The sequence below is a fragment of the Gadus macrocephalus genome, chromosome 10, assembly GCF_031168955.1.
Source record: "Gadus macrocephalus chromosome 10, ASM3116895v1".
NCBI lineage: Eukaryota > Metazoa > Chordata > Actinopteri > Gadiformes > Gadidae > Gadus > Gadus macrocephalus.
The window spans coordinates 11,875,466-11,896,370 of record NC_082391.1 but is presented as its reverse complement, the minus strand read 5'-3'; the positions used below and the strand labels follow the sequence as shown (position 1 = coordinate 11,896,370).

The window sequence follows — 20,905 nt, the reverse complement described above, 5'->3', positions numbered from 1 at the left end:
AATGCATACAATACTGATAAGAAACTATGTTTATAATGTGTTGCGTATATCATTGAATAGAACCACAGTTACCGCATATCATGTTATATCATTTTCTTTGCCAACATTAATTTGAGGACTCAGTATTTCTGAAGTTGTGGAAGAAAACCTTATTCCATGTGTGAATTAGGCCATATTATTTGGCCCTAAACTGAGCCATTTGCAATTTGAAATTCATGTGCATTTGTCTCATCGGAGACCGCAGACGCGCTGTCAAAATATCAATTAGTCAGATGTGCTCATGGCTGTTAAAGGGGATGGGAGCTGGCACTCTCATTGGTTTGTTGCACGTTACGCCCAAACCATACCTACGGGTAATTAGGCTACTTCAGACCAACCCTTTTTAGATATGCACCGGGCGCAAGGGTCATTTTTCGCGCCGGCGACATCGCCGTAGAACCGCCCACAACGCTACTTGCGCTTGACGCTTCTCACTTGCGTTTCAAACCGTTAAAATAGGGCCCTATCACTCCTTTACTGCTCTTCACATCGCTACTACCCAGGTGAAGACATGAGGCTAATGAGGAAGAAAGACCGGCAGGTCCCAGAGGTTCACTGGTCCAACACAATCTCTTCCCTTCTGGCTCCCCATTGGTTAACACACTTCCTCCTGGCTGTTCATTGGTCTCGCGTTGTTCTTGCTTTCGTGTTTATTAGTCCGTTCATCAGCTTCAATGTCTAAGCCCTCTTCTCCCCCCCTTTGCTTCCAGGTCGTAGTGACGTCATTGTGATGTCCTAGTGACGCCATAAGGACATCAAAGTCACCTTTGACACCGCAGGAGGCCAGAGTTCACTGAGGCATCAGGTAAGAGACGCACACACACACACACACACACACACACACACACACACACACATTGTGATCTGGGATCCTTTGTAAAGTGGTGGTACATCCAACACATCTGCTCTCTGAACCAGATGTGAGGCGATACATACGACCCGGTGTGAGAAAAGCTAAAGATAGGATCAGTAGGTTAGCTCATGGCCTCTTCAACACCTCCACAGAATAGAAGACATCAGGCATATTTAGCAACCGATAAAAACAGCAACAATTTGAACAGGTTAGCAACAACTGAAACAGGTTAGCAACAACTGAAACATGTTAGCAACAACTGAAACAGGTTAAGAACAACTGAAACAGGTTAGCCACAACTGAAACCTGTTAGCAACCGATAAAACTGTTAAGCAACAACTGAAACAGGTTAGCAACAACTGAAACAAGTTAACAACAACTGCAACAGGTTAGCAACAACTGAAACACGTTAGCAACCGATAAAACTGTTTAGCAACAACTGAAACAGGTCAGCAACAACTGAAACAGTTTAGCAAAAACTGAAACAGGTTAGCAACAACTGAAACAGGTTAACAACAACTGAAACAGGTGAGCAACAGAGGGTAGTTTAAATAGCTTGTTATCTAAGGTGCTGGATGGGTCAATGAAACGGACATTAGAAATTATCTTCCAAGGCTAACATAAAAAAGTCATACATTTTAGATGCTCGTATTTAAATTAATGTTATTGCTTGGAAGGTTGTTTGGTATAGAGGTATTCTCCCGCAGTAAATCTTCATCGAGATTTAGCCTAAATTCTGTGTGACAACAAGAGTTGGTTGCAGATGTGGCGACGCAAACCAAATGTCACAAGCCCTTAGAGATAAACCCTGTATTCTACAACACACGGGGAGATAACATATAAAGGCAGTCTGAATGTACTCTCATATAGAAGATACACATGAATGAAGGACCAAATGCTATATAAATGTGTTATATAACACACTGAGGAATTGATTCAAGGAAGTATTAATTCTGATGCATTATTTTATATAAAACACAGCTGATTTAGTGCCAATATCATCTGAATGTATCCTATAAGACCGGTGAATATTCTAGATAAAACAGGTGTAGGCATTCTATAAAACAGGTGAATGTATTCTATGTTAAACAGGTGAAGGTATTCTATAAAACAGGTAAATGTATTCTATAAAACATGTGAATGTATTCTATAAAACAGGTGAATGTGTCTATAAAACATGTGAATGTATGCTATAAAACAGGTGAATGTGTCTATAAAACGGGTGAATGTATTCTATAAAACAGGTGAATGTGTCTATAAAACAGGTGACTGTATTCTATGAAACAGGTGAATGTGTCGATAAAACATGTGAATGTATTCTATAAAACAGGTGAATGTGTCTATAAAAGGGGTGAATGTATTCTATAAAACAGGTGAATGTGTCTGTAAAACAGGTGACTATTCTACATACAGGTGGCTCTATAACCGTCCCTGTGTCTCAGACTGAGCCCAGCCAGGGCTGGTGTCGGTGTTAGCAGTAATGGAACAATGTGTCCTCCAATCAGCGGTCGGTTCTCCGTCTGCGTCTCCGTTAGAACGTGGTGATGAAGTGGCTGTTAGCCCTTCCGGACCCTCCTGACCCCGGGTAATGGGGGCCGCGGCATCGGACGAACGCTGAGCATGAGAAACTCTCTCCAGTGCCTCCTCTTTGGGGTCGAAATGATCTGCTGTGAGGGTTCCTCCTTAAAGCATCTGCTCGGCTGAGCTGTGACTACCATCGCTCTGAGAGATTACAAACGGCTGCATTAATAACCCAGCAGGAGAGTGCTAGATGGAGAGAGCTAGCATGAGAGCGCTAGCAGGAGAGAGCTAGTTCTCTGCGGCACAGGGATGGTGAGCAGGGCTGGAGACGGATCACTATCATAGTTCTGAAGAGTGAAACACTGCTCACTACCATAGTGCTGTAGAGCTCATAAACATAGAGCTGTAGAGCTCACCACCATAGTGCTGTAGACTGCTCACCACCATAGTGCTGTAGAGCTCACAAACATAGAGCTGTAGAGCTCACTACTATAGTGCTGTAGAGCTCACTACCATAGAGATGTAGAGCTCACTACCATAGAGCTGTAGAGCTCACTACCATAGTGCTGTAGAGCTCACTACCATAGAGCTGTAGAGCTCACTACCATAGTGCTGTAGAGCTCACTACCATAGTGCTGTAGAGCTCACTACCATAGAGCTGTAGAGCTCACTACCATAGTGCTGTAGAGCTCACTACCATAGAGCTGTCGAGCTCACTACCATAGAGCTGTAGATCCCACTACCATAGAGCTGTAGAGCTCACTACCATAGTGCTGTAGAGCTCACTACCATAGTGCTGTAGAGCTCACTACCATAGTGCTGTAGAGCTCACTACCATAGTGCTGTAGAGCTCACTACCATAGAGCTGTAGAGCTCACTACTATAGTGCTGTAGACTGCTCACTACCATAGTGCTGTAGAGCTCATTACCATAGTGCTGTAGAGCTCACTACCATAGTGCTGTAGAGCTCACTACCATAGTGCTGTAGAGCTCACTACCATAGTGCCGTAGAGCTCACTACCATAGAGCTGTAGAGCTCACTACCATAGTGCTGTAGAGCTCACTACCATAGTGCTGTAGAGCTCACTACCATAGAGCTGTAGAGCTCACTACCATAGTGCTGTAGAGCTCACTACCATAGTGCTATAGAGCTCACTACCATAGTGCTGTAGAGCTCACTACCATAGAGCTGTAGAGCTCACTACCATAGTGCTGTAGAGCTCACTACCATAGTGCTATAGAGCTCACTACCATAGAGCTGTAGAGCTCACTACCATAGTGCTATAGAGCAGGACTGGAGGCTGCTCACTACCATTGCTTTGAGAGATTACAAAAGGCAGCATTAATAACCCACCATGCGAGCGGCAGCACTCTGCAGCCGTTGATGGATAGCTGCTCTCTGGGCGTCGAAGTGGAAGAGAGGAGGGAGAGAGGAGAAGGAGAGGCCTCTATTTGCTGCATTGATTTTATTAAGACTTTCACCACAAATATGAAATATGGAGCTGAACTCGTTGCAACCAATTACAGGACTACAGGCAATAGATCTCAGCTTTGTCCCCCGTCAAATCACCGGACACACAACCGATGTATGGATAACAATAAACACACAGAAAACTTTATTTATGTCCACGTGAAATACACTTTTAATAGACGTCTAGAGGTCTGTACGTTCTGGAAAGGAGATAAAGGTAGAAAAACTTGCTTGGGAACATGTGCCTATATACAACGCGCTGTTATACTTAACCAACTGTTCTATAATAAATAATGTGTTACTTTAGGTGGAGGGGAGGCGGTGTTACTAGGTGAAAAGGAGGTGTTTTTGGTTGGAGGGGATGAGATGTTTCGGGTGGATAGGATGTGTTTTGGGTGGAGAGGATGAGGTGTTTTGGGGGTTGGAGGATGTGTTTTGGGGGATAGAGGATGTGGTTTGGGTGGATAGGAGGTGTTTTTGGGGTTGAGAGGAGGTGTCTTGGGTGGAGAGGATATGTTTGTGGGGGTAGAGGATGTGCTTTTGGGTGGAGAGGATGTGGGGAGGTGTGGTTTGGGTGGAGATGACATTGAAACAGAAGAGATCTACATCAGCAGATGGTAGCGGAGGCAGAGTGTTCCCATCTGGTCATTACTGGGAGAGGATGGTTAAGTGAGTGCTTCACACATATATACTCCTTTTAAATGCCTGCGTGATGAGCAGGACTTAGGCGATGAGATTCAGATTTGTGTTCGCTATGCCAAATTGATCCAATTGAGTTATGATACGTCCTGCTGCTAAGAGCCTGTTTCACATCTGGAGAGCAAATGAGGAAATATTTATAAAAGCCTTTTGCTGCCCATCCTATGTTCCTGAGAAATAGTCCCCAAACACACACACACACACACACACACACACACACACACACACACACACACACACACACACACACACACACACACACACACACACACACACACACACACACACACATGCAACATTAAATATACTCTGATTTAGCAATTGGCATGAGCAATTATGAATCATTTCGGTTCCTTAGTTCCTACTCTTTGTAACGATGGTCACTAGATAACCAACAATTAAAGGATATAACATCGCAGGTCAGCATCTCTCTTAATAACACATTCAGTAGAGGACAGCTGAGGGGCTGGAGGACTTTAGGAGGAGCCCAGCCCCCCCTCCACCGCCTGGTATGAGACCCCCCAGTAACACTGGAGTCCTTCAGACCTCTGGGGACCTCCATTACAGGCCCTCGGGTGGGTGGGGAACCTAACCTCCAACCTCATTAAGCATGGAGGTTGTTCCTGCTTCAGAGGAAAGAACTCCACCTGCACGCACACGCATACGCCAACACATGCACGCACGCACACACACACATACACACACGCACATGCAAACGCACGCACACGTGTACACACACATACACATAGACGCACGCACATGCAAACGCACGCACACCCTCATACACACACAGTAATATATTACCAAAGCTGTTATATGGATAACATTTACTAGTAATAAGTTTAACTAGAGCTTCTGTAGAGAGAGGGCCTCTCTGCTCCACTAATGAACCCGGAGAGCCTACAGTACCGGATGTGACCACCAGGGGCAGCGCAAGATGCATGGGGGTGGTTGGAGCTCAACGCTATCGACTGAGAGTAGACAGAGGTCTGCTTCAGTGGTGCACAAGCATCTGGCTGAGCCATGTGGGTAACACGACCGGGGGCCGTGTTCACACCGTGACGTACCGATCCAGAATCGATGGATGTGAGGAGACGTGTGTTTAATCCCGCTAGCTGTGAATAACGAACGAGACGCTGGGCGATAATCCCCTCTGATCGCTCCCAGGTTCTCCGTAAATAGCTGCATTTGAATAAAGTGGGAAGTTATTTAACATCTGAAAAACATATTTCCCGCACCCTTAAGGGTCGTGGCTGACCGGGGGCGGCAGGTCTCAGTGAGGGACGGCGCTGGGATCCGACAGTTGGCCGCCATCTTGGCGAGGTCAGCGGTACTGTCGTCCGTAGGCAGGATGGAACGATCTTAATGGATTAAAACAGCCCTTTTCACCTCCATGCTCCAGGATCTAATGAATTGATTGCCATTAAAAGTGTGTGCTCTTATCCATCGTCAGAAAACGACAACGACGGCACAATCAGAAAATGATGACCTCTTCAAACTGAGGTTTTATTTGAAGTCCCCCCAGGCTCGTTCCCCTCCTCCCTCCCACGCCCCGACAGCCCCTCCCTGTTCGCTTTGACAGACAGGTGATGTACATTTACATTTAGGGCATTTAGAAGACGCTTTTATCCAAAGCGACTTACAATAAGTACATTTGTCATAAGAAGTGCAACAATATATCGCGGTCGGTACAGTAAGGATGTACCGACAGCGATGGACCTGTGACGTGGGTGACGCTAGGTTAGCTCTGTCTGATACCTGAAGCTAGGTTAGCTCTGTCTGATAATTTAACTCCAGCTGAAGCTAGGTTAGCTCTGTCTGATACCTGAAGCTAGGTTAGCTCTGTCTGATACCTTTACTCCACCTGAAGCTGGGTTAGCTCTGTCTGATACCTTTACTCCACCTGAAGCTAGGTTAGCTCTGTCTGATACCTTTACTCCACCTGAAGCTAGGTTAGCTCTGTCTGATACCTTTACTCCACCTGAAGCTAGGTTAGCTCTGTCTGATACCTTTACTCCACCTGAAGCTAGGTTAGCTCTGTCTGATACCTTTACTCCACCTGAAGCTGGGTTAGCTCTGTCTGATACCTTTACTCCACCTGAAGCTGGGTTAGCTCTGTCTGATACCTGAAGCTAGGTTCGCTGATCCCACCTACAGTGTCTCGGACACCCTACGGTAGGCAGGTCTGCTCCCTGGACCCTGACCCCCACACCTCAGACCCCATGCCTACGGTAGGTCTGCTACCCTACACTTAACACCTCAGACCCCAGGCCTACAGTATCTCCCCTACCAGGACCCTAACACCTCAGACCCCCTGCCGACGGTACCCTACCAACAGCAGCCCCGGTACTGTATGACTGAGCAGCGAGCGGCCCCGCGCGCACACAACCTCGTCTCCTCGGCAAAAAGCATGGTTGCCTAGCAACAGCGCAGTCAACACATAAGTGTGGAAATGAGTGTGTGTGCTGTGAGCGCCTCCTCCTCCTCCTCCTCCTCGCGCGGCTCCTGCAGGTGTGCAGCGCTGTGCGTTCCACTGAAGGGTGCGGAACATTGTTCTCCTCGAGGGTAGGAGAACGTCGTTGTTGTGATCCTCGCTGTTCAGACGGAGATCTCGTTGCGTGGCGACGGGGGAGAGGAGCGTTACCTGTCTCTCCCCGCTCGTTCACAACACGATGGAAACAGACAGGAATACTCCTGATCTCCCAGGATCTAACCATCTCCCTATTCTCTGTTTGGTATGAATAGTGGGTCGCATGGTAATGAGCAGAACATCTGTCTTCGTGGCGATGGAGGAAACAGCTGGGTAGCACATTGACGGTCGGGTAATGATGGGTAATGATGGGTAAGGTTTTATAGGTGATGCGAACGATGGGTAACCTTAACTAAAGGTAATGTAGGGTAAATAAGTTGTTATAGGTAATGCTAAGGATAGGTAATCTTAAATTGAGGTAATGAAAGGTAAGTGGAAGAAATGGCAGTGATGGGTAATGAAAGGTTATGTTAAAGGTTGGGTATGGGATTTGCGAAACGCCAGCAGATTTTGAAAACACACAACTCAAATGGTCCTTCCCCCTCCTTCAACGCTGACTCTGACTCCACCCATTTCAAGTACATGGACGCGCATTCATGCACAAGCGCGAACACAGATGCGCGAGAGCGAGCCAGGCTAGCTAGGTTGGATTTTAGGGTTGTCTTCTAGTGCTAGGTCCAAATGTGGATTAGCTAGATAGCTCCAGTAGCTACCGCAGGATAACAACAAACAGAAGCTTGCTTTGGGTCACGAGCTTTGAGTATGTGCCCGAAGGGGTCACGCGCGGGGGAGGGGGAGGGGGAGGGCAGTACGACCGTTTGATTGACGTACTTACTGTGGATAACCACTTGGTGGTTCTGGAAATCATTGGCTGGAGTTTTTCGAGCCCTGCCCGTTCCACAGATGATTGACTTGTTTAATTTGCATGTCAGTACTTCTAACTCAGTGGCTGTAAGTGGGTTATGATAAGGATTTCAAGTAATTTTGCAAAAATGGCCAAAAAAGAGAATTCCATGCCCAACCTTTGATGAAAGGTATTGATAGTTATAGGTCATGCAAAGTAATGATAATTATAGTTAATGATTGGTAATTATAATGATAGGAAATCATGTGTAATGATCGATAATGAAGGGTGATCCTATCCTATCCTGACAGGTTAGGATAATGAACGGTAGCGCTGATCAGAGACAATGATAGGTAATAATAATGACAGGAAATCATTTGGAATGATCGATAATTAAAGGTGATAGTGATGATAGAATGAAGATTAATTATGATGACAGGTAAGGATAATGATTGGGGATGATACCTATAATTAATGATAGGTAATGATAATTACAGGAAATCATTGGTAATGAAGGGTGACGGTGATGATATAAATGAAGGTGGATTATGATGAGAGGTCAGGATAATGAGTGGTGATGATGATGATGCTGCTAATGAGAGGTAATGATGGGTAATGGTACTGACGTGTAATGCTGGTAAAGGGTTATGCCCAGCTCTGTGCAACACATCAAGCATCACTACAGACAGCTCGCCGCTAGAGGATGAGAGGGTTTGGATCCGAGAACCAGCCCGGAGACCCATTGACTTGTTGCTTTGAAGTCTCTAAGGCCTCGCTTTCTACTTCCCCCTGAAGTAGAACCGTCTAAGTTTGGGTTTGTGAGTGAATTCAGCTGCTGATGATCTCTGTGTTTATCTCGGGAGGATTCTGCCCGGTCAGAGTGCATCTGTTTGTTACTTTAGATTTAATTACCCTGAATTTGCTGGCCACTCACTTTGGTTTACATTACATATTAGAGTGTAGAGTTTGTCCACGTTGTGATGTAATTCAGAGGGAAGTAGCTCTTGCTCCTTGTACATTATTCATTTAAGTGCAAATGAGCGTGTGGCGTAGCCAGGAATCTCCGCGTGGAAAGGACTTTGAAGGATCTGGGATCTGCTAGTGCTCGGCTAGCTCTCATTAGCAGTGCTGTGATTCTGGAGATAATCACTTGGTTTGCTGAGAAAAGCAGCGGCTCACATCAAACTGAATGAGGAAGAGAAGCTCCACAGTCTCCTCTTCATCAGCTGGGCATCCGTCTCACTGCAGAAGGACACCAGACAGCGAATCCAAACACTACGCGCTTCAGCTAACAGCGGCAGCCATTTTGGGAAGGCAGAAGGGTTGTGGTCCTGACTTACAGATCGCTTTAAACGCTGACACTTGTGGTTCATTACCTAATTAGCAAGTCCTCTGCACTCCACTACGGTATGAAGGCCTTTAAAACAAGTATAATAATTTGCCTTCTGTTTAATTATTTTATGATAAAATAAATATGATGCAATAAAATATGTATCCTGTAGAACAGGGATATTAACGAGCAGTGAACACAAGCAGTCTAATATTGTTATTAACACATTCATTATAATGCTATTATTAACATCACATCCAGTATAATGTTATTTATTTACAACTTATCCATTATAATGTTATTATTAACAACACACCCAGTAGAATGTTATTATTCACAACACATCCAGTATGATGTTATCATCAGCAGTCGAATGTTATCATTAACATCACATCCAGTATAATGTTATTATTAAAATCCAGTATAATGTTATTATTAGTGTGTAGTTTCTAAGCAATGGTTGCTGTAGGCGGGGCCAGCAAGTTTTGGGCGTTGCCTGTACATTATGGGCGTGGCCTGTATCTCTAATGAGAGGTTGTCCTCCAGAAGGGGGAGGGGAACGTGTCACGTGTCCTGCGTCCAACCAGCGCAGAGCCGGCTGTCACTGCTCATTAGTGACAGTTCTGGGTTTGAACATGAGTAATGACACGGCGGCCCTGCAGGTGTGCCGCCCGCTGTTCCATGCGACGGAGCCACGCTCCACAGCCCAGACGACAAACCGTTAACCGGTGTGAGGTGTCAGCGGCCCCCTTCATTAGAGACAGAGTTCCCCTCTGAGGGGGATTCACGTCAGGGTGGACCTGCTGGGTCTCCTGATCAAGGTGGGGGGGGGGGTTGGAGGAGGAGAGGAAAGGAGGAGAGGAGGAGAAGAGGAGAGGCTTGCTCGTACGTTCAAATGCCTTTCTGAACACTGCTTCTCTGTCTCTTTCCTCACCCTGTCCACCTCCCCCTAGGTACCTTTACTCCCCTCCCCCTCCTCCCTCCTTCATCCCCCCTCCCCTCTCTCCTCACCCTGGCTCCTCCCTCCCTCCTCTCCTCCCTTCTTACCCTGTCCTCCTCCCTCCCTCCCTCCCCCCGCCACACACGCAAGCTTTTTACCAATCGGAGAACCAGACCATATTAGGCTGAACCAATATGTAGATGTAAGGGTCGTATGGAACGGATTATCGGCGACTTGGTGACCGGTTGACCAAGTGACCGGTTGACCAGTAGACCAGGTGACCGGTTGACCAGGTGACCAGGACTAGGACCAGGTGAGACCCCATGGCTGACCTCCACAGCGCGGGTGTCAGGGCGTGTGGAACAGCGGACGAGGGGACAGCGATGCCACAGTATTTTGGCGTCTGCTTCTGAGGACGATGATTGGCCGTGGAGTTGGACGGTTCTGTATTCTGGTGTGTGTTCCTCTGTTCCTGCTGCTTGTTACCGGCTCCTGTGTTAAGTCGCGGGCTGCGCTGACAGGACGCCGCCGGCTGAGGCAGAGTGGAGGAAATGTTGCACATTAGGTCTGAGCGGTGATGAGGCCATGGCCGCCGTGTTATCTGGAACGCACAGCTCACCGCCAGAGCGCCCACTGCCAGTTGTATTAAACTATCTATATATATATATATATATATATATATATATAATGTTCCACACACTGATGAGTCACACAGGCTTGACGGAATAACAAACGAACTCCAATTGTCTCTAAACAATCAAGATGTCACTTTTTGTACTGAGATCACTGTTCAAAAAGAGACAAGTGAAATCACTGGATAGCACCTCGTAGCAAAGCAAGAAGCCTAAGCCTTAACACTTAACCGTATTCCTCTACTTTATTTTCAGAGTATTCCTTAAAATGTCTTAATCTGTTCTTAATATTAAGTGATAGACCTAACCCTGACTACCTCTGTAATGTTAGAATACCTTTAACTACCTCTGTTATGTTGGGATACCTTTAACTACCTCTGTAATGTAAGGATACATTTAACTACCTCTGTTATGTTAGGATACCTTTAACTACCTCTGTTATGTTAGGATACCTTTAACTATCTCTGTCCTCATGTTAGGAGACCTTTAACTTCCTCTTTTATTTTAGGATACCTTTAACTTCCTCTGTTATGTTAGGATACCTTTAACTATCTCTGTTATGTTAGGATACCTTTAACTATCTCTGTTATTGTAGGATAACTTCAACTAACTGTTCAGATCAGTGAATGTCTGAACAGAGGTTCCAGAGGAGGAGATGCCTGGAGGATGGCGGTGGTTTGTGGTTCTACCCTCGGCTTTCCGGTATTCCGTGTTCTTTAGGGTCAGAAAGGAGTTTTAATTAACGGTCTTTCAGGAAAACCCAGTTAATCGAGAGTGAGCAGTTGAAGGTTAATTCAAATCCCCGAGCGGCGTTTCTCGTAGCGTAACTCTCATGGTTGTACGAGTGTAGCGTGAGCTGCCTACTCATCCAAGGGCAGCTTGTGTAACGCACCAAAGACCCTCCTCTACCTCCTCCACCTCCTCCATTTAGACTCCGATGGTGTAGCAGTTGAGCAGTTAAACACTGACCTCAGCTCCACCACGTCAAGTGTTTTTTTTATCACAAACGATGGACTACATAACCTGACTGAAGCCATGTTTTATAACATGTTTTATAATATGACTGAAGCCACGTTTCATTAGATGGCTGAAGACATGTTTTATAGCATAACTGAAGCCATCTTTCATCACATGTTTTATAACATGACTGAAGACGTGTTTGTAACATGTTTTATGACATGAGTGAAGACATGTTTTATGACATGACTGAAGCCATGTTTTATGACATGTTTCAAATCATGACCGAAGACATGTTTTATAACATGTTTTTATTACATGACTGAAGACATGTTTTATAACATGCCTTGAGCAATGTTTTATAACATGATTTATAACATGACTGAATCCAGATGATATGATGCTAACTAATAGAGATTGCTTGAAGTTAACGATAGAGAGGATGTTATTGATAGAGAGGAGATGATTTTAACAATAAAGAGGATGTTATTGATAGAGAGGAGGTGTTAACGATAGAGAGGATGTTATTGATAGAGAGGAGGTGATGTTAACGATAGAGAGGATGTTATTGATAGAGAGGAGGTGATGTTAACGATAGCGAGGATGTTATTGATACAGAGGAGGTGATGTTAACGATAGAGAGGATGTTATTGATAGAGAGGAGGTGGGTAAAGCCTGATGGAACATGACGAGAAGGTGCTGGCTGCTCTTGAGTCATGTTGGTGTCATGTTAATTAAAGACGCTAACGACACCTTCAATTACACAGGTTAATTAACAGACATCAGTCATCCCTCCATCAGGACCCCTTCACTCACAGCCTTGTCATAACCAGAGTTTACTACTATCGTTACTGCTACTACTACGAAAGTAGGGTTAGGGAAGTAGTAGGAGTACTGTAATACTACTACTACTATAAAAATACTACACCTTTATTGGGTTATTGTCGCCCTGACTGTCTGCTTGCCCTTGTGTTGACCTCTGACACACAGTTTTTCTCCCTTCATCTCTCTCATTCACACTATTCTTCCTCTGGCACTCTGCCTCTCTCTCTCTCTCTCACTCATTCTCTCTCTCTCTCTCTCTCTCTCTCTCTCTCTCTCTCTCTCTCTCTCTCTCTCTCTCTCTCTCTCTCTCTCTCTCTCTCTCTCTCTCTCTCTCTCTCTCTCTCTCTCTCTCTCTCCACACTATCTCTCTGTCCCTTTTTATCTTTTGCCTTCTAAATCCCTCTCTATCTCCCTCCCTTATTGTGACTCCCTACCTGGCTGTGTGTGTGTGTGTGTGTGTGCGTGCTGCGGTACTAGTGACCTACTTTCCTGACAAAAAGAAGCACAGAGGAGGTGGGGGGGAAGGGGGGAGGGGGAGGGAGGTGGGAGAACAGGGGGAGGAGGGAGATCGGGAGGGAGGGAGGAGGACGGGGTGAGGGAATGGGAGGGAGGAGGGAGGAGAATAGGGTGAGGAGGGAGGCGGGAGGAGGGAGGAGAACAGGGTGAGGAGGGATGGGAGGGAGGAGGACGGGGTGAGGGGGGAGGGAAGGAAGGGGCTAGGCCTAGAGGGGGGAAGGCGCGATGGCTTCCTGTTCTCAGGTCTGTAGATTAATTACGCTGCTCATGTCGGTAACGCCAGACTCCTCACGACCATCAATAATGCATCCCACTGTCCCTCCATTTAATCTGGACCCAGCCTTCACCTGATACCTCCTCCTCCCCTTCCTCCCTCTCTCCTCTCCCCCTCCTCCCTCTCTACTCTCCCCCTCCTCCCTCTCTCCCCTCCTCCCCTCTTCTGCCCTCCTCCCCCCTCCCCCCTCCTCCCCCCTCATTCCCCTCTACTCTCTCCTTTCCTCCTCGCCTCTCTTCTCTCCTCCCCTCTAATTTCCTCTCCCTCCACCTCTTCTCCTCTCTCTACTCCTCTCTCCCCCCCTCCTCCCTCTCTCCTCTCTTCTCTCCTCCTCTCCTATCTTCTCTCCTCCCCCTCATTTCCTCTCCTCCTCCCCTCTCCTATCCTCTCTCTGCTCCTCTCTCCCCCTCCTCCCTCCCCCCTGCTGAGTGGAGCCTCATTGTCTCCCTGTCCACTGTGAGATTCAGCCCCCCCCCCAGCTAGCTGATACTCCAGAGCCATCTGGGTTTACTGCTGCAGAGAAGAGGAGGGGTCAGGGGGAGTGGGCGGAGTCAGGGTTAGGGAGTAGAGTCAGGTTTAGGCAGTAGAGTCAGGGTTAGTGAGTGGAGGGGAGTCAGGGTTAGGTAGTTGAGAGCTGGAGAAAGGGATTGTTACCTGAGGCAGGTAGGTAATCTGAACTTGAGCCTAACTATCAACTCTGACCCTATCTCTGAACTCTGACCCTAACTCTGAACCCTGAGCCTAAACCTGACCTCTGACCCTTACTCTGAACTCTGACCCTAACCCTGAACTCTGAATTCTGACCCTAACTCTGAGCCCAACTCTGAACTCTGTCACTAACCCTGAACCCTGACCCTAGCTCTGAACTCTGACCCTAACCCTGAACTCTGACCCAAATTGTGAGCCTAACTCTGAACTCTGACACTAACCCTGAAATCTGACCCTGAATAATAGTACCTTTGAATGCACTTATATTGGTGGGCAGGAAGTTCATTACCTTCACTAAAATATGGTTGTGCTTGTTATGACTAGACGTGCAGATCAATGTGGTAAATACAGCCTTTAGAGACTAGCAGGGTGTAGAATGTACTTTTAATGCTAGTTTTAATACTGTTCTTGAGATATTCTATAGCTTAATACTGTGTTCTTTAGATAATTTGTACCTTAAAAGCGGCCTATTTTAAAACCTCTAAAGAGGTTGACTGTGTTCATTAGATACTCCATCATGTGGATGCTCTGTAGTTAGGTTCAGGTAATGTAAATTTACCTTGTTTCTGTCATAACAATTACCAGAGCAGTAGTAGTGTGTGTGTGTGTGTGTGTGTGTGTGTGTGTGTGTGTGTGTGTGTGTGTGTGTGTGTGTGTGTGTGTGTGTGTGTGTGTGTGTGTGTGTGTGTGTGTGTGTGTGTGTGTGTGTGTGTGTGTGTGTGTGTTTGATTGATTGTGTCTGAGCATGTTGATCATGGCTGTGTTTTATTCTATTCTGCGGTGGTAATTCTCCACAGTAAATGGTGTCGTAAGGTTAATGTTGATTTAATAAGCAAATCATTTCAAGCTGTTGTTCTGGAATTACAGAGTAAAACAAGATTAGATATTCGAACACTTTGCTTTGCCCTGAACCAATGAAGAAAATCAGATTATGTTGGGAAAAATATCTTAACGTAGATAGCTTTATGACATAGGTAGCTATGACGAAGGTAGCTTTATAATGTAGATAGATATATCTAGAGCTTAATAATATAGGTGTTTATATAACGCAGATAGCTTTATAATGTATATAGCTGCATCATCTAGCAAGCTTAATAGCATAGGTTGTTATGTTACGCGGATAGCTATTTAATGCAGGTAGGTATCTACAAACATAGTATGTTAACGTTGGTGGCTAAATAATGTAGCATCTAAAAACTCTCCTCACCCTAACACTAGCTCAGAGCTAACAGCGCTAGGTAACTTGAGAGTGGAGCATCTATAAGGTAGATATGTATGTATCAGGTTAGACCAATCAGTGATCTGCTCATTGTGTCTCGTCCCGGTCGTCTGGTGATCGGCCGACACACGTTGTCTCTGCTTACGTCCTGGTCCTTCATCACGGAGAGGAGGAACAATGCATCACGCTGAGCTGACAGTTTGTGTGTGTGGGACGCCAACTGGGAAGCACACACACCTGTCAGATAAGATAAGGATAGGATAACACCGCCACTCCAGTGAGGCCAGCTCCCCTTATTGGGTCCTGATTGTTATTACTGCAGTAACTCGTTTAGGTGGAGCTAGCACATGTTAGGACGTCCGCCCACCAAAGCTTGCAGGTGGAGCGCGTCTTCTCCAGCGTGTGAGGGCCGACATTTGGCGCAGGAGGTAGAGCGGGTTAAATAGTTACCGGAAGGTTGCTAGTTCAATCCCCTGCTCCTTATAGCTGGCTGACGCCCTGCGTGGTTAACTCTGCTGTCGGTGTCTGATTGTATGTATAAATGGGTGAAATGTATGTGAATGGATGAATGTTAGGCACTATTGTAAAGTGCTTTGAGTGGCCACTGGTTAGAAAACCACGTTGTCTAATCAGAGAGCCCCACGGTGTGGTGTATGACGAGCTTGCAGCCCTGTGGGGTTTGTGTTTCCTGTCTGTTTTCCTGCCGCTGCCCTGTATCGGAGCCGTCTGCACAGCTGGTCCAGTTAGCCGGCTGAGGTGAGGGAGTCTGCACCAGTTAATGTTCCTCTGGTGGGAAGGCGAGGACACTGGGAGGTCCAGACTCCTCCTGCAGCTCCACTAGAGAAGGACTAGAGGTACTATGAGAGGAAGAGTTAGAGTAGAGGTACTGTTAGAGGAAGAAGAGGAATAGAGGTTATGAGTTAAAGGTAGAGTAGAGATCATGACAAAGTTAAAGGTAGAGTAGAGGTCATGACAGAGTTAAATACAGAGTAGAGGTCATGACAGAGTTAAAGGGAGAGGTGAAGGCTTAAAGGTAATGCCAGACCCTTCATGTCGGAGACTCAGAGCACAAATCTTCTATTTCCCGAGGCTGCCTTATAAATAAAAAAGCTACTCTCTTGTTTCCAGATAAATGGACAGAAGCCCTAAGGGAGGGGGAGACGGTGTCTTTGTAAACTCAAGAGCTAAACTCCACAGCAAAGCTGCAAGTGTTGAAAAGAGAAGGTCGTTTTTGCTCATCTCAACCACTTCTCGTTCCGTCTGTTGCACCTTCTCAGGGAAAGATACCCTAACCTCACACCGCTCTCGGTTGTTAACCTGTCATCAAATATTCACCATGTCTTTAGTTAACATGTTATCTAATATTTACTACCTCTTAAGTTAAACTGTTATCTAATATAATATATTTGATTAGTATAATAATATATTATATCTAATATTCAATACACCTATAGTTATCCTGTTATCTAATACAACAAATTTGATTATTATAATAACCTAATATTCAATATATATTATTCAATATGTCATGCATTATTTGAAACCGTTAATCGGTAGAAAAGCTCATCCTGAACAGTGCCATGAACTGCTCCGCCTCTGAAGGGGTCGACCCCGTGGTGTCCAGGCCGAGGTCGGTAGAACCCTCAGGAACCTTTAGGAGAACCTGAACCACTTGATCTTCAACACGCATAATGACACGCAGTCACACACTCTGAGAGCTCAGCCCTGCTGTCCACAAAGGTCAGCAGTAAAACACCCCCAGCGTCAGAGATAATACCCCCAACACCGGGTCAGGGCTGGGGGGGGAACACCAACGACACGTCTCTATAGGTCAGGGCCCGTCGCTAGCGCTAACCATTAGCTCTCAAAATATCTCCTTGGAAAAACCGAAAGCTTTTAATCTGAACCATTTCTAACTCAGCATTACTGTTAATGGTTTATTAATCATAATTATAAATAATTTATTATGATTATATATTACTTATCATTTGAGCTGGAATAGCAGTGGATTATTCAAACCGCTAGCATTAGCACTGTTAGCATTAGCACTGCCAACATATATATATATATATATATATATATATATATATATATATATATATATATATATAAACCCTGCTTGCTCTCTCCAGCCAGGACTAGACTGACTTAAAGAATCCTTTAGATTCAAGTAAAGACAGAGAGCAGAAGAGATTAAGAGTTTAAAACTAAACAGAAAGTACATCTCTGTGATTGACAGGCAAGATGGATTCCCTGAACCAATCAGCGAAAAGTTGCCCTTATTGGTAGGAATTATACGGGAGCGGTCAAAATCTAAAGTGGTTCACAGGAGGCAGGCGCCGTGGACTGAAACAGATTCTCAGCGCACATTTCACTCTCTAATCGCTGACGGATTGGGAGGCTATTTTAAACTAATTGAAGTCAAAGAATAGCTCTTTAATCTTCCCCAGCGTTCAGGTCCAGGCTGCTGTACAGGAGGCATCTCCAAACATCCACACTAAAGTGATGTGATAACATTTGCCGTTAGCCATTAGCCATTAGCCGGTAGCTGTTAGCCGCTAGCTGCGGCAGAGGGGCCGCCCATCAGTTCTGATGGGGGACCCTCTGATTGGATGTTATACGTCCTGGCACTTATAGTACTTAGCATTGTGTAGCATCTTATCCTGGCTTCCTTTTTGTAGGAGAATGGGTTAACCTAGCGATTGTTAGTGCTTGACACGTCTATCAACATCTTTACTGTACCGACAGCAATATGTTGCTTCTCTTTCTTCTGAGAAAAGTAGCCTATTTACTGTAAGTCGCTTTGAATAAAAGCGTCTGCTAAACGCCCTAGACTTAAATGTAAATAAAAAGACTGAATGACACTCATAAATCCCACAAAGAGATTCCTCACTCTCAGCTATTCTGGAGTCATTCTGGGGTCATTCTGCTATCCTTCAGCCGTTAATAAAACCAAACAACAAACTAACTTACGGACCGACTAACGAGGTTCAGATCCTCTCCCCAGGCTGGGGGGGGGTCTGATGTTCAGCATTCTTGGAGCTCCCCCCCCCCCCCCCCGGGGGTTCTGTTCTATTTGACTTCCTTCTCTCTGAGACCTCACCTGACGTCATTTGAAGCGGTTTGCGTCTGCGTTGATGCTGTTTTATAAACCCTGGTGTTCCTCTTGTGTTCCAGAAGAGCCGGGGGAACCGGGACAGACCTCCAAACAGCGGGCCATGGCACAGAGGACCCCTGCTGCTCAGAGCGGTGAGTGGGGAGGGACCCCTACAGAGACCCCCTAGTGGGAACCCCTAGAGAGACCCCCAGTATAGGGGGTCGCTCTATGGCAGGGGTCTTCAATTAAAATTGAACAAGGTCCAGTTGCTAAAAATTCCTTCCAAGAATGGTCCGAACCAACCACGTCATAATAGCCTTCTTTTGTCAAATACAATCAACACGGCATATTACCTTATAATTTCAGGTGTATTTATTTCCAATTTCCAAATAGCTTACTTTTAACCATGAAAGACTAATAAAACAAAGTAACGCATATTAACATTTCCAGTAAACAAAACAGGTACATTAGGCCTGCAATTCAAGTAAACATAAAAAGTGCATAAGGCCTACATGTGAAGTAAGCAGAACAGGAACACTAGGCCTACATTTCAAATAAACACAAAAAAAGAGCATTAGGCCTTCATTTCAAGTAAGCAAAACAGTGTCTCAAGTGGTGTTAGACCCAACAGGTCCTCACAGATCTCTTTCTTGTCTTGATAAAACAATCGCACAACCAAAAGCTGGGCATATCCGTTACATCTGAAGACTCATCAATGGCTAAGGATGGGGCACTCTGAACAGCAGCATGAAGCTGACAGTGCGTCATCTAATAACATTTCGGATTTTCTGGTTGTCGTTGCAGCTCACATTGGGATTTGCTTTATTTTTTCACACAATTCATCCCTTTGTTTACCTTCAAGTAACGTCTCGGCAGCGGCGTTCAAGCACTCCTTCACAACAGTCGTGTCACTGAAAGTTTTTTTATGTTGCCCCAAAATCCATGCAATCTTAAGTGAGCATTCATTTGTAAATGAGTATGTGAAGACACGCGTAGACCCCTCATACTGAGCTCTCAGCTCGGATATTTTCCACGCTCTTACTTCTGACTTCTGGGGATACTTTTCCTCGAAGGATCTTTGTTTGGATTCGTAATGCCGCATATTCCCGCTTTTTATCAGCGCCACGGTTTCAACACATAAAAGACACAACAAAGGTTTTGTACTGCCTTGCGGGAGAATGAACATGTATTGGTCAGTCCATTCATCTTTAAAATGTCTGTTTTCGGGGTCAAATTTCCTTATTTTCGAGCAAGCCGTTTTCTCATTCCAAATCGCTCTTCCGGTAAACAAAAAATTTGATCGGCTATTATTTGAGTTAAGCTATTACGCACATGCCGTGACAGACGGAGGGAGGGGGGGAGTTCGGTGAGTGCATGATCTTCGCTTTGTGAAGATCATTGCTTTTTGCTGTTTTTATGCTGTACAACAGACTATTCTGCCTTTCAATTTGTATTTCAGTGAGAAATGATTTTACTAACATAATCATGCTTTGTATAGTTAAATCCTAAAAAAAAAAATATATATATATATATATATATTTATATTATTATTATTTTTTAATTGGTCATGGGTCCGGATAGGAACGTCACTTGGTCCCGACCCGGACCGTGGTCCGCCGTTTGGAGATGCCTGCCCTATAGGGACCCCTAGAGGTACCCCCTAGAGCAGGGCTCTACAGTGCGCCCATTTCACTTGCATTTGCGAGTGAATATTTCGGCGTGCGAACGAGAAAAACAAAACAGGAGCACGCGTGCGAGTGACTTCTCCTAATGCTAAGTAACGCGTTAATACAGTAACCTAACTACTTTTTCATGTAAAATAGATAGTCGATAGAAAGGGCTTTAAAGAGATTGTCAAAACACTCGTTCCCAGGTACGCGTTACCTGCCAGCACACACTTCAGCCAAATTGAGATGCCAAAACTATACGGCAAGGTCCTCAAGCAAGTGGAGAAACAAATCCATACTTCTAAACATCAGTGTGTTTCAGAGATAGAAGTAACTTGAATTAAAAAAAAATATATGTATGCAGTTTTGCTGCCTTACCAGTATTTTACCCCTTCAGAAGCATTTATATCGAAATTAGCAGATACAATTAACATAGGTACCGTACCTTGATATAATACTGTTACCGTTTATGCCTCAAATCATACCGTGGTATAATTTTTTGTCCATACCGTACAGCCGTAATTTGAAGGAACTATCTAATGTTATATTCGAGGGAAGTCAATCTTTTTGGAGCAAAAACAACAGCTATTTGTTTGCTTGATTCAACTAACGTTAGCTACCGCTGTTTTGATGTGATATAATTTACAATAATATTGTATTTTTAGGACAGAGTCAACGCTGAGTAGGCCTACTGCACGAACGTAGACTTTGCATATAGTCATTAAATTCTAACAACATAGGGCTATTTTGATAAATAATCTGGCAAGGGTGTTGTCCTAGGCT

At 45.2% G+C, this 20,905-nt stretch overlaps 1 protein-coding gene across 2 annotated transcripts in view; it reads left to right on the top strand.

Annotated features, from left to right (window-relative positions):
- lingo2 (leucine rich repeat and Ig domain containing 2) overlaps positions 1–20,905 on the top strand; it is an 86,439-nt gene that overhangs the window by 39,724 nt on the left and 25,810 nt on the right. Inside the window, exons 2-3 of one of the 2 annotated variants that reach the window (XM_060063465.1) lie at positions 750–844; positions 18,536–18,607. The gene's annotated coding sequence lies outside the window, so the exon portion shown is untranslated. Of the gene's footprint in view, positions 1–749; positions 845–14,509; positions 16,213–18,535; positions 18,608–20,905 lie in introns of those variants that run through there. The other variant, XM_060063466.1, reaches the window with a different exon arrangement.